Raw genomic sequence first — 12,051 nt, 5'->3', positions numbered from 1 at the left:
TATACTTCTCTCGCATCGCCTCAGCAAGATTCTCCCAATCTATTGACCATTTGTATGTTATAAGAACAATTTCCTCTTCCGTTTCCACTCAGGTTACATGTCATGCAATTCGAATATTATCTCTACAATTTATTTAAACATAGCCTTCACTCCCACTCTCAACTTTTGCATGCTTCTCGCTTGCAAGATCGATCCGTTGTGAATCGAAGGCCCCTTTATTTCATTAGGTTATAACGTTTTAGTTTTGAGCATCAACATTCGTTAATGTTTATTTGAAGCTGCTTCAATTCCAAGGCCAGAGAAGTATCATTCTAAAACGGATAATTACCACTTCCCAATGCCTCTTCATTTTCTCCATAACTTTTGTTGAACGAATAATACGATGGGAAATGTAAACTACGGGTTCCCCTACAAAGAATTGATCCCAGTGGCGCATCTCATTAACAGCAACGGCGGCCCTGGATATATGATCATCATAGCTGGAGTAAGAATGCATTGATCAAAGATCTCCAAACCTGCACATAATTGTGCTGCTCAGAACATAGATCCCGATTTTACATGTATCTTAAAGGAAGACCTAAAATATAATTGACGAAATGTAGATATAATGAAAAATCACTTTTACTGCTCACACCGAATCCATACCAATTGCAGATTGTAAAATAAAAAAAGAGACAAATTTCCTGTTCACATTATTCAAAAAATTACCTAGGATTAGCATACAGATAAAAGGCTGAGCGCAATCCAAGTCTTGTTCGCGTCCCAAATTCGGAGTTCGCCGCAGTGCACCAATAAAGAATGAAAAACAACCTTAGAGTGAAGTATGACTGCATCACCAATCAGAACTCTTAAGACGTGTCTGAGACATGGCCTTTCGAAGCTATTGCACTTTCAACTTTACTCCGGTGTTTATTCGGATTGCTTTTCCTTTCTAGCCAAACAATTTTTGGCTAAGCCTTTTGTGACCATGGATGTTTTAGATTCATGTTCAGTCGGAAGAATTTACTTAATCTTCAGACTTTCATCTCCCCTTGATTTTGCATTGGTTGATTATATTTAAAAACCTCTGGTGTTTTTGATGCCTCTGCTTCTGGGTTCCATGCAGCAAATTGTATGCAACAATTATTTAAAAAAAACTCTTCCTCAGAAAACACAAATATTTCTGACAGCGATTTTCCGCACTTTAGGAACTCTGTGTATACATTTAAATGAACTAATTTTGTCAATCAGTTTGTTTCATTCAACGCTATAAATATTAAAGTAATGAACATTGAGAATGTTCGTGTGTACTTTCACTACCATGCAACCCGCGTGTGGGGAACTAAAGTCGTTTTGCCAACTTATATCGTGAAATTGCGTTAATCAGCGTGCTGACAAACTGACACATCAATCTTAATAAGGATGTTCCAATCTTGCAGTTATCAGAAACAAGAGGTGGATGGTCACCAAAATGTAAGTCCTGTATGGAAAATAGTAATAGTATCGCACCCATTCGCATGAAGCTACCGAGGAAAGGCTGCACAAAAAGACTGCCCACCATATTGATGGGATCAGCCATGCATCCGGTGAGGTTATTTTTTCTTTGAACTAGGAGAACCACCAGTATGAATATGCAGTGCAGCAAAAATGACAGCACCATTTAATTCCCGTCTCATTCTCTTGCAGTTTTCGACTCCACTGAGAAGTCTAATAGAATCCTGCGCCACAGTTGTAGAGCATGTTGCACATGCTGAGGGCAGTTCAAACCTGTTGTATTGACTTTACATTCAGGGATGGTTCCCTCATTCTTTCGCCCCTTGCTTTCTACAATTAACATCCTATTGCATCAGGTTCTCTGATTCTCATTAGCCATTTGGTGCTTTACGTTTTCACTTCCTCAAAGATATTCACACGGTTACATTACTTTTACAATGAAAAATAAATGGTGTAAAGTACAACGGTCATTCGTCATTAGGCACAACCTCAAATCCACGGAAGTTTTGTTGAGGGAGATTGATGATCTTCTCTGATTCTCCTGATGCTTGGTTCCCTCACTGTTCCACTGGAACACAACATCGCTTGGTACTTGTACCTAGCAACCTTTCTCGTTATCCTCGTTATGATAACCGCGTTATCACCGTTCTTCCACACCAAGTTGACCACACGCGGCCGTCACTTTTGAGGGCAAAATTCAAACAATCGATGGCAAAAATGCCTGAAAACGCCCATTTGTTAAGGACTTCACGAATTTGTGTAAACGGTGATCAACGATATCGGTCTTCAACCAGCTTTTCACTTCAAGGCATAGAGCTTTTTATTTTCACCAGCTCAGCACTCGCACACTCTCATACTTTACGATCATGAAATGCAAATAAATATGAAGCTAACGATTTGCAGCAAGATCCCGCCATTTTTCCCATCTTACCTGCTGAGGCATTGAATACAATCATAGCTGTCCTATTGACTCCAATCAAAAATGCTGCAGAGTTGCTTTACTGCATCAAAACGGGATTGACTTTCGCCTTAACATTACTAACTCTTGGAGCACGCACATTCCATTGGCCAGAAAGTTACAGCGCTTAACCTCCGTCTGAGTGATGAAATGTCATCCAATCGCTCTCACAGACACTTGAGCCAACTGCAACTATTTGTTTGGAGCCCGTGTTCCATCTGTGTTCCTAGAATGAAAATCATTCGTGTCCCCTCCACTGTCAAAGCCTCCTGAACCTTGAAAGTCTCAACCCCTGGCAGACTCATTGATGTTACGTTAATAATCATGGTATATTAGGACATATTTAGTCACAATAACACGTTTCAAATTATCCTGGAAAAAAACAAAATGTGAGATTATTGTCCTTGAAAGGTTGATGTATACTGTTGAAAGGTAGACTGTAATTTTTTTTCCATCCATCGTCCTTATTTTGCCTGATTGTGTTTGTTAATTTTATCCTCCCATGTGCAACAAATCACTTAGAAACCATAGGCAACTGGCTGCATATTTCATTGGCATTAAATATGTGTTTTATGACAGATCAATGCGTTAATCAAACAGAATGGTGATTATATCAATTTGTGTAAGATAATGCAATGGCATTTGGGTGGCAAAGAAGAGCCCATTTGGAAAGGGAGAATAGAGAAATTGCGAAATATGCAAATACGTTAGTCATTTCATCTTTCCCTCTTTTTTTTAATGAATTATTGATATAACATGAACGAATCTCTCATTCACCTTCGATTATCTTGCCGGCTACTGAACCAACACCGATGTATTTGTGCGAATTCTATTCCACAGGTGAACATAATACCGGAATTAAACAAAAAGAGTTGACAGGGGCTAAGAGGCATCATTCGAATGATGCAGAATTACATCATAAGTGTGGTCAAGCTCAAACAAGTGGGGTACATGCGGATAAAAGCAGTACAGAAGAAAACCTACACTGTCAAACGGAAAATGATGTACATCCGATAATACAACAGATAGTGAGCTACGATGGAATTGTTTAGATGCCTTTTATTTAATGCACTCTGTGTATGCAAACTGTCCATAAGGGAAATTGAGTATACTTGTGATTCAACGACATTACCTAATTTGCTCAAATGCTGGCTCAAACATTAATTTTAGTTGGTTGATTCCACCACCTCATTTTGTGTTGTCTCTTTGGAAACTGGTGTGGGAATTATTCCAATATCTTATTTGGTGATTTTGTACAAGCGATCAATAGCCCCTGCACTTCTGCCTCTTGACGCATATCTGCAAAGCATCATTGTGGCACAGAGGAATCTGTACAGGGAAATCTTCTCATTCCTCCCACTATGCTCTTTGAAGTTGGCCCTGCAATGAATTCGCCATAAGTGCTATCACTTTTCATATTGAAACACACGCTCAGGCAGCGTTTTCCAGGTTTTGATGAATTGCAGTATGGCAAGTATAATATCTCACGTTATTCTGGTATTTCTTATTCAGATATTTTGGTCTATTTATATTTGTTCATCCGTCAACAGGTAATGAGAATCACGTCGTGTAATAATCGTGCAATTTATTGCATCTAACCACAATCACTTGCAGTCCAATTAAAATAATCACAGCTTCTCCAAATTAACTTTGAAACTGCATTCCACTGTCCCTGGAACAGAGCGTAAATGTCCTCGATACCTTTTCAAGTATCTTCACATCCTTCCCAGAGTGGAGTTGACTAAATGGGACGCAATAAACTACTTGAAGAAAAATCAGACCATGCTTGCTTTCAAAAAAAACACTGTTTTTGTATTCAATGCATCAAATTGTGAAACGATGCATTGCCATATTCTTGGATAATTGCTCTCCGAATGAGCCCTGCCAACTCCAATATCATGCATCTAAACTACCTGATCCCACTGCCCTTGACTGGTCTTAAAAATGTGCCACATAATTCTTCACCCTGTCGCTGTTACCAAAATGCATTGCTTCACAATACTCAGTATTAAATTTCAGCTGCCTCTGCGACATGTCTTACTTTTCTGTTCGGCTCAGTCCTGTTGTGATTCTTTCTATGAGCGACACCTGCAACATTATTTGAAAAACAACTTGATGTGTCTACCTTGCTTTACAATAAAAGGCTCTAGAGCAAATAATCATGTTCAATCCGATAATGACAATTCTTCATGACGAGCCTCAAACTTGGTAATCAGTATTTAATGCGGTATCAGATAATCAAATACATTATGCAATAACAGATTCTTTTCTTTATGAATACGAGCTCGAATATAATAATTGACTGAAACTTCTCCCGAAGTTTGACGCTTTATTTCATAATTATACTACCGAAACCCTGCACGCGATGGATGTTTAGAGAAGTAACTTGTTATTAACAAGTATGTTGTTACACATAGTTCTAAAGAAGCTAATAGCATGTGATACTTTCACCTGTATAGAGTGTGTATCTTACTGCCTGTAACTAGATCGCGATCCCACATGAAATGGAGCCTTATTTATTCAAAGCATAGCGAGACATTCCAAAACATTTTCTCCTTCAGTTTTTATAATATTTTCAGGCATTTTTCATACGATCATGCACATATGTCTCATGGATATAAAAGTGCATGGAGCTCTTGATCATTGGTACGAAATCACTCAAAAAAAATCATTCGAATTATTTGCATTACAGTTCACAGGATTTGTTCTACCAACTTTCTCCAATTCTGGAGGCATTCATTTCAAGTATATTTTAGTAAGTAAACACGGATAAATTGTACTAATTATATATTCTCACTTGCTCTTTACCTCCATGCATATATAATCATTTTTATCCCTCTTAACGCCTCTCACAGATTATCCCAATCTGCTGATTATTAGAACTTTGTAGGAAAATTATTCTTTTTTTTTTATTTTCCATTCATGTTAAACGGCTTCCAAATCGAATAAAATATTAAAACATTATTTTATTATATCCTACATTTCAACTCTCAACTTCAGCATTTGGACTTCTTGTCACTTAATAAATTGATCTGGTATGCCTCGAACGCCCCTTTATTTATTTAATGTTATTACGTTACAGTCGTGTACATCATCTTTCATTCATTTTTCATCTGGTCTGATTCCCCTTCATCCCACAGAACTATCATTCTAATTAGGGATAAACTCTACGTTAGAATGCCTCTACCTCTACTCCATCACTTTTGTTAACATAATTTTACGATGGTAAACGAAAAGCCAGATTTCTCCAACAGAAACTTGGTCCTAATGGCACACGCATTCTCCAGAAACAGCATTCCCCACCGCCACTGAGGGCCCCCATCAATGGCCACCTGCATAGTGAGCTCCCCCACAGAGTTCTGACTCCATTCCCCACTTAACATGATACTCTATATTCTCAGATGCCTATCACCAAGCAATATTTTACCATGACATTGTTAATTAATCCTATCCCGTTACTCATTACTAAATCCATGGCATGTTTCTCCTGATAGGCTTTTGAATTCACTTATTTACGCCATTACCCCAATTCAATTATATAAAAAAAAAATCCCAGTAAACTTTGCCAGTCTAATTCTGCAAGTACGGAACTCGTTTCAAGTAACCTATAAAAATTAAGTTCGGGATTCTGTTTTTCGATTAATAATAGAATTGTTCATAATCAGTAAGCAGAAACTATCCCTCAGTGTTGTTTATTTCGTTTATAGCTATGTTAACCTGAACAACTGGACCACGCCAGTTTCTGTTCAGCGCCGAGCAAATGCCCTGAGCCCTCGCAACAGGCAGGCAACAGGTCTCGTGCTCTCAAACGTAGTTGACTGTGTCTTTCCATATGACGATACTGCCATAAACTGTCGCTACATTCCTCTTAACTCCTACATGACAGGTCAAATAGTTGCCCTTAAGAAGGCGCCATGGACAGCTGCTCAGTCACCTTGTTGCTGCTGCTCTCCTCAATACAAGCTGCAAGTTTAAGCAAACCTTTGTTCAACTGGTAGTGATGAGCCCCCACCTACCCACCCCCCCCCCACCCCCCCCCCCCCCCCCCACCCCCGCACCTAATTTTTACTTTTTGATCCCCATGGTTTCTTCCTTAGCAGCAACACTCACATGTCACTGAGAACTGACCAAATCAGAAAAGTTATCTTAGGGACTGTGACCACTTCATTTAGTAAGGTACCCATAGAGATATCCCCCACGTAGTTGGCTGTTGCATCACAGTGTCCAGTGCTCTGTCACAAGCTTCATGATGCCGAGGCAAAGCTCTTCAAGCCAAATGTAATCTTACTCCAGCCGTGTTTCATCCCAAAGACGTTCTTCCTTGTGCCGTTGGCTTACAGTTACCTTTTATTTTACACATTATAAAACGAGTTTTGAAAATGCAAGGAAATTTCATCTATCATTTCTCTTGATCTGCCCAACTGCCTACTTCTTCAGCAAGCTTCCTAAAATTTTCAGTTAATAAAATGGCTTTCCTGAATCTATACCGACTGTTTCTATTAATCCTTTGTTAAGACTTCCTGATGAATAGGTTAATTTATTTACTCCACGATCGTTTTCGGGATTTCTCGCCTGTTCCTTGTTTTCATTTCCCTTCCTGTCATGGATAGAGGTTTTATATTTGTTAACATCGAATTATTCGCAAGCATTGTAGGATCCAATTAATTTCAGAATGCCATCAGCAGTGCATGAACTCTCTTCATGTTGAGTAAACGTACGTTTTAGCCATGTTCTGAGGAAGAATCATATTCCACTCCAGGTGCAAACACAGTTTCGTTGTTGAACAATTCTGACAGACCTCCTGAGTATTTGTAGCAGTTTTTGCTTTCATTCAGATTTCCAGCATTGCCTTAGGTTTTATTATATGTAGGATGTAGCAATCATGAGCTGGGAAATATGTCTCTTTACAGTCCCTCAACGTTATCTTCCCTGCTGATGTGGTTTAATTCAGGTTTCTCAATCACAATCGTCCAATTCTTACCAAGTTTTCTGGGAAGGGAAAAATTTATCCCACTGTTAAGATAAACAAATCTTCGGGTCAGAGTAAAAACTCACGGTTCCCAGTCTATGCACCTAGCTATATATGTTTAACAAAGTCAGGCTTCCGTTAGAATGTAGTAGAGTCACTCCCCCAAACATAAATCCACGCAAGCAGTTGGGAAGAGATTCAATGTTGACTTTTTAACGCACAAGCTGTAGTAAATTTAGCTTATGCATTTGCCCATAATTTCGTATCTCCAGGGCAGTGTATCTAAAGGGGGTAATCCCCGCCCTAATTCAACAACTACCACCCCAACCCCACCCGCACCCACAGACTTCCTTCGGGGACATTTACTCGATTTCCCAAGAAGTCCTAACCTCTGTTAGGTGATTGACTTACGACCGAGCCAATAATGCGAATTCAATTGCAATCATGGGATGGTTCCGCTTTTGCTATAGTAATAGGTACAAAGAAAAAGTATTAAGAATTAAAAGTATGAAAAATTAAAAGCAGCTTCTGGGTAAAAACAGCACCGACCCAGCCCAACATCCCAGTGAATTTCCTAAACCTCTCTCTTCCCACGTCCTCTGGGCCAACATGGGCCTCTGGGCTCCCACAGTCACCTTATATTAGCCAATACCCCGACACCGGCCTTTGGACACGGTAACACCGCTCTTCCCAATGAGTATACCTCTACACCCTGAACACCCACGGAACCATACAATCCCCAAAGGAACCCTAACAATGTCGGGTGCACTACCAGCCTTCCCTACCCAAAGATTTGTTTAGCCACGACAGCACTCACACTCCATCCCTGGTATTCAACATCCGACAACACCACCAACCACCTTCAGAACTGCTCAACCACTGACTAGAACCCCCGGTGGACGGCACCTCCAAATCATGACTGTTGAACATCGCATTATCTGTGCAAACCCCTGAATGCACACACACACACCATATGGTCCTTCACACTCGCAAATACATGACCACTCTCGGACTGCACGCACAAAACCCTAAATAGATTCCCAACCACCTTTGTGTCCCAAAACCCACACAGGTCTCCAGCCCTGACTGCACAGTCCACCCCCAATGTACCTCACACCCGATGTGCTCCACAGCCAGTCTACTCTCCCCACCACCGATTGCAACTGACCTCACCGATTGACCACTTCAATTCCAAACACACTCACATACAAATGCCGTCCCAACAGCCGAAACCCCGCATGTACAGCTGATTCCTGCACAGCCTCACACAAGTGGCCACAGCTCACTGTGGACCTCCAACACGGGCGACCCCCACGCTGATCAGCGGCACAGGTTTACTGACCCCCAATCATACAGACCAAACCCCCCACTGTCCACACCTCACTGACCACCGTAGAGCCAATGACTCCACATGACCTCCCAAGGTCCCCACTCTACCCAAGTCTCCGTACCCTGCCCCAACACTGTTCAATTACCTCACGAGCTTACTTTATACCTGCTGCTCAGAGTTGCTGAACCCTCAGCTTGCCTGCTTGATGGTCATTTCCACGCACTGCTGAAGCCCATCTTGGATCATATGTTAGGTGTGGTGAAACGAAACAGGTTAATATATTTCTAAAACCATGTCAAAGTCTTATTTTTAATGAGATTTATCCAGCCATGAGCTCTTAGGCAAAAAAATGATTACTTTAGCCATTCTGCTCACTTCCACTTAAATGTGTTACGTCGAGCAATCTATCTTCATTTACATTTGCCTGGATCTTTCGAACAATCTTATTTTTTTTACTTGCTCAGTATCACGGTTGTTACCCCTAATTCAAATATTCGTTATTTTGTTTTCTTATTTTGTTCCAATATTATGTTTTTATTCGAGAACAACAATGCAATAATGTTTTTTTTTTAATTTAAAGCATTATTGGCTGACGACAAACACTATTGTTATTTTGCATTCAAAACAACGTTTGTTTTTTTGTTCGATGGTCAAGGGTTTTAGCAATTAAACTTAGCCACAACTTCCTCATACATATTTAGGTGGCAGACGCATTAATTTGAATTTAGAAACATAATGTTATACACGTCAGTTATTTTCATTAACACATTTGAAATTACCTGAATAAAAACATAATTTGCGATTACTGACCTTCAAATTTCGTGCACAAAACATTTACAGGCCATTGCATTTATCTTTCTGATTGTATTTGTACCGTTTATCCTGCAGTATGCAGAAGAGAGTTGAGATGCAGTGAGTAACTTGCCGTGCATTCCATTGGTGGGAAACAGGATATAAATCATTGATAAATAAATGAGCAAACAGAAGGTGATTATATAAACGATGTACAGATTAATGCACTGGCAGAGTGAAGTGAATGAAGCTAGCCAATCGGACAGACAAAATGGAAAATTCATGCAATATGCAATTACGTGATTTGTCTTCCCCTCTTTTTTTTATGAATTACTTGATATAGCAGAAGTATACTATCTGTTCAGCTTCCAATATATTACTGTAAGAACACCGATTTTTAGTTCCAATTCTAATGTATAGGGGAAGAAAACACTGGACTTGTTTTACCTGAGTTGGTTGGCACTCAGACTCATCATTCCTATCATGCAGATTTAGATCATAATGGTGATCATGCTCAAACAAGCGAAAAACATGCGGGCAATACCAGTGCAGAAGGGACCCAAGAAAGTCGACCCAACCAACCAGAAAATGAGTTATTTTGGGAAATAAAATACTGTTAACCACGATCGAATTAGTTAGAAGTATATTGTTTAACTGCAGTCACCTTATGCAATTTGCACTTACGGGTAAAAGAGTATGATTCTGTACATTTGGTAATTTAGGCTTAATTGCCGCTCAAATATTAATTAGATGGTCGCTTTTACCACAGTCTTTTGCGACAGTCACTTTGTAAACTGGAATTTTAAATGTTCCAATAATGGTATTTGTTGGATTTTATAGTATTGATCAACAGCCCCTGCACTTCCATATCCAAGAGGTATATGTGCATTGCATAATTACTGCACAAAAAACCTCTCTGCCGAGAAATCCACTCATTCATCCCACTATGCACTGTTAAGGTGTCCCCGCAAATCTGTTCACCCTAAGTGGTATCCCCTTTCACACTGAAGCAACCGCATTGGCAGTGTGTTCTCAGTTATGACGAATTGCAGCATAACAAACATTTTACTTCACATTATTCCATTAATTCTTCTCCATCACTTTAAGTCAATTTAGCCTTGTTATTCTTTCAACAGCTAATAAGCATCATGTACAAATTAGTTATCATATCTAAGATTGTAATAAACGCCCATGCCTCTTACATAATCGTAATCTCTTTTACTCCAAGCAAGATAATTTGCTCTTCTCCAAGATAACTTTGGAACTATATTCTGCTATCCTTGGAACAAATCGTCAGTTTCCTCGAAAACCATTCAAGTATTTTCCCATCCTTCCCAAAATGTAATTGTCTGAAATGGACGCAGTAATCAACTTGAAACCTGACTTTCTTGAGTTCAGAAAAGCAACATTGTTTTTTGTACTCAACTTTTACATTTGTGAAGCGGTACATTACCCTTTTTCTTGCCTAATTGCTCTCTCGTTGAGTTCTGCCAAATTCACTATCATGCATCTGATCTACCCGACCCCTCTGTCCCTGACTGCTCTTTAAAAATGTGCATCATAATTTATCTCCCAATCACTGTTACCAAAATGCATCGCTTCACAATACTCAATAGCATATTACACTTGACACATGTCTTCCATTTCACTTCGTGTCAGTTCTGTCAGGATTCTTTCCACGTATTCCACCTGCAAAATTATGTTATAACCAAGAGTGTGTTTCCACCTTGAATTCCAATGCTAGGCTCTATATCGAAAAATCCTACTGAAAGTGATACTGAAAATTCTTTACCGTGTAACTCGATATTTTTGACCTTTATTTAAGGCGGTTTCACACAAATACGTTAACAAATCTCACTAGATCCGTCACGAACGTCTAAATAAATTAAGGCCTTTGGAGAGCGTGCCACTTCATTTCATAATAGCAGCACTGAAGCCCTTCGAGGCCCTGATTTTAAATGAAATAACTTGTTTTTACTAAGTATGATTACACATATAATTCTGATGAAGATGCACTCTGTACACGTGACACTTTTCACCTTCTTAGAGTGCATATATTAATGTCCAGAAATTGATTGCGAGCCGACATGAAAGGAGATTTCTTTACTTTGACCACACCTAGGCAGTCAAGACATTTTCTCTTTCAGTTTACAAACAAGCACTCCTCCCCAACTAACTCCAGTTCTGAAGACAATCATTTCAAATACATTTTCCTTTGTAAACATAGATAAATGTATTAATTTTATATACTAAGCTTGTTCTTGAACTCTATGCAGAAGTAATGATTTGTAATGCCTGTTAGTGCCTCTCCAAGATTTTTCCAAACTGCTGTTTGAACTGTTTTCAGAACAATTTTTTTATTTAACGTTGCCTTTCATATATAAGGAATTCGAAATCAAATGTTATTTCTACGCATTATTTTAATACCCATCACCTTAACTCTCAACTTCTGCATTTGGCCTATTTCTCACTTGGAAAATTTATCCAATAAACCTCGTAGGCCCCTTCATTTATTTAACATTATTCCGT

The 12,051-nt window shown here is 39.3% G+C and overlaps 1 pseudogene; it reads left to right on the top strand.

Moving 5' to 3' along the window:
* LOC121269375 overlaps positions 1-12,051 on the top strand; it is a 209,043-nt pseudogene that overhangs the window by 18,678 nt on the left and 178,314 nt on the right.

Source organism: Carcharodon carcharias, chromosome 24 (assembly GCF_017639515.1).
Source record: "Carcharodon carcharias isolate sCarCar2 chromosome 24, sCarCar2.pri, whole genome shotgun sequence".
NCBI classification, from domain to species: domain Eukaryota; kingdom Metazoa; phylum Chordata; class Chondrichthyes; order Lamniformes; family Lamnidae; genus Carcharodon; species Carcharodon carcharias.
This window is presented reverse-complemented; position numbering and strand designations above follow the sequence as displayed.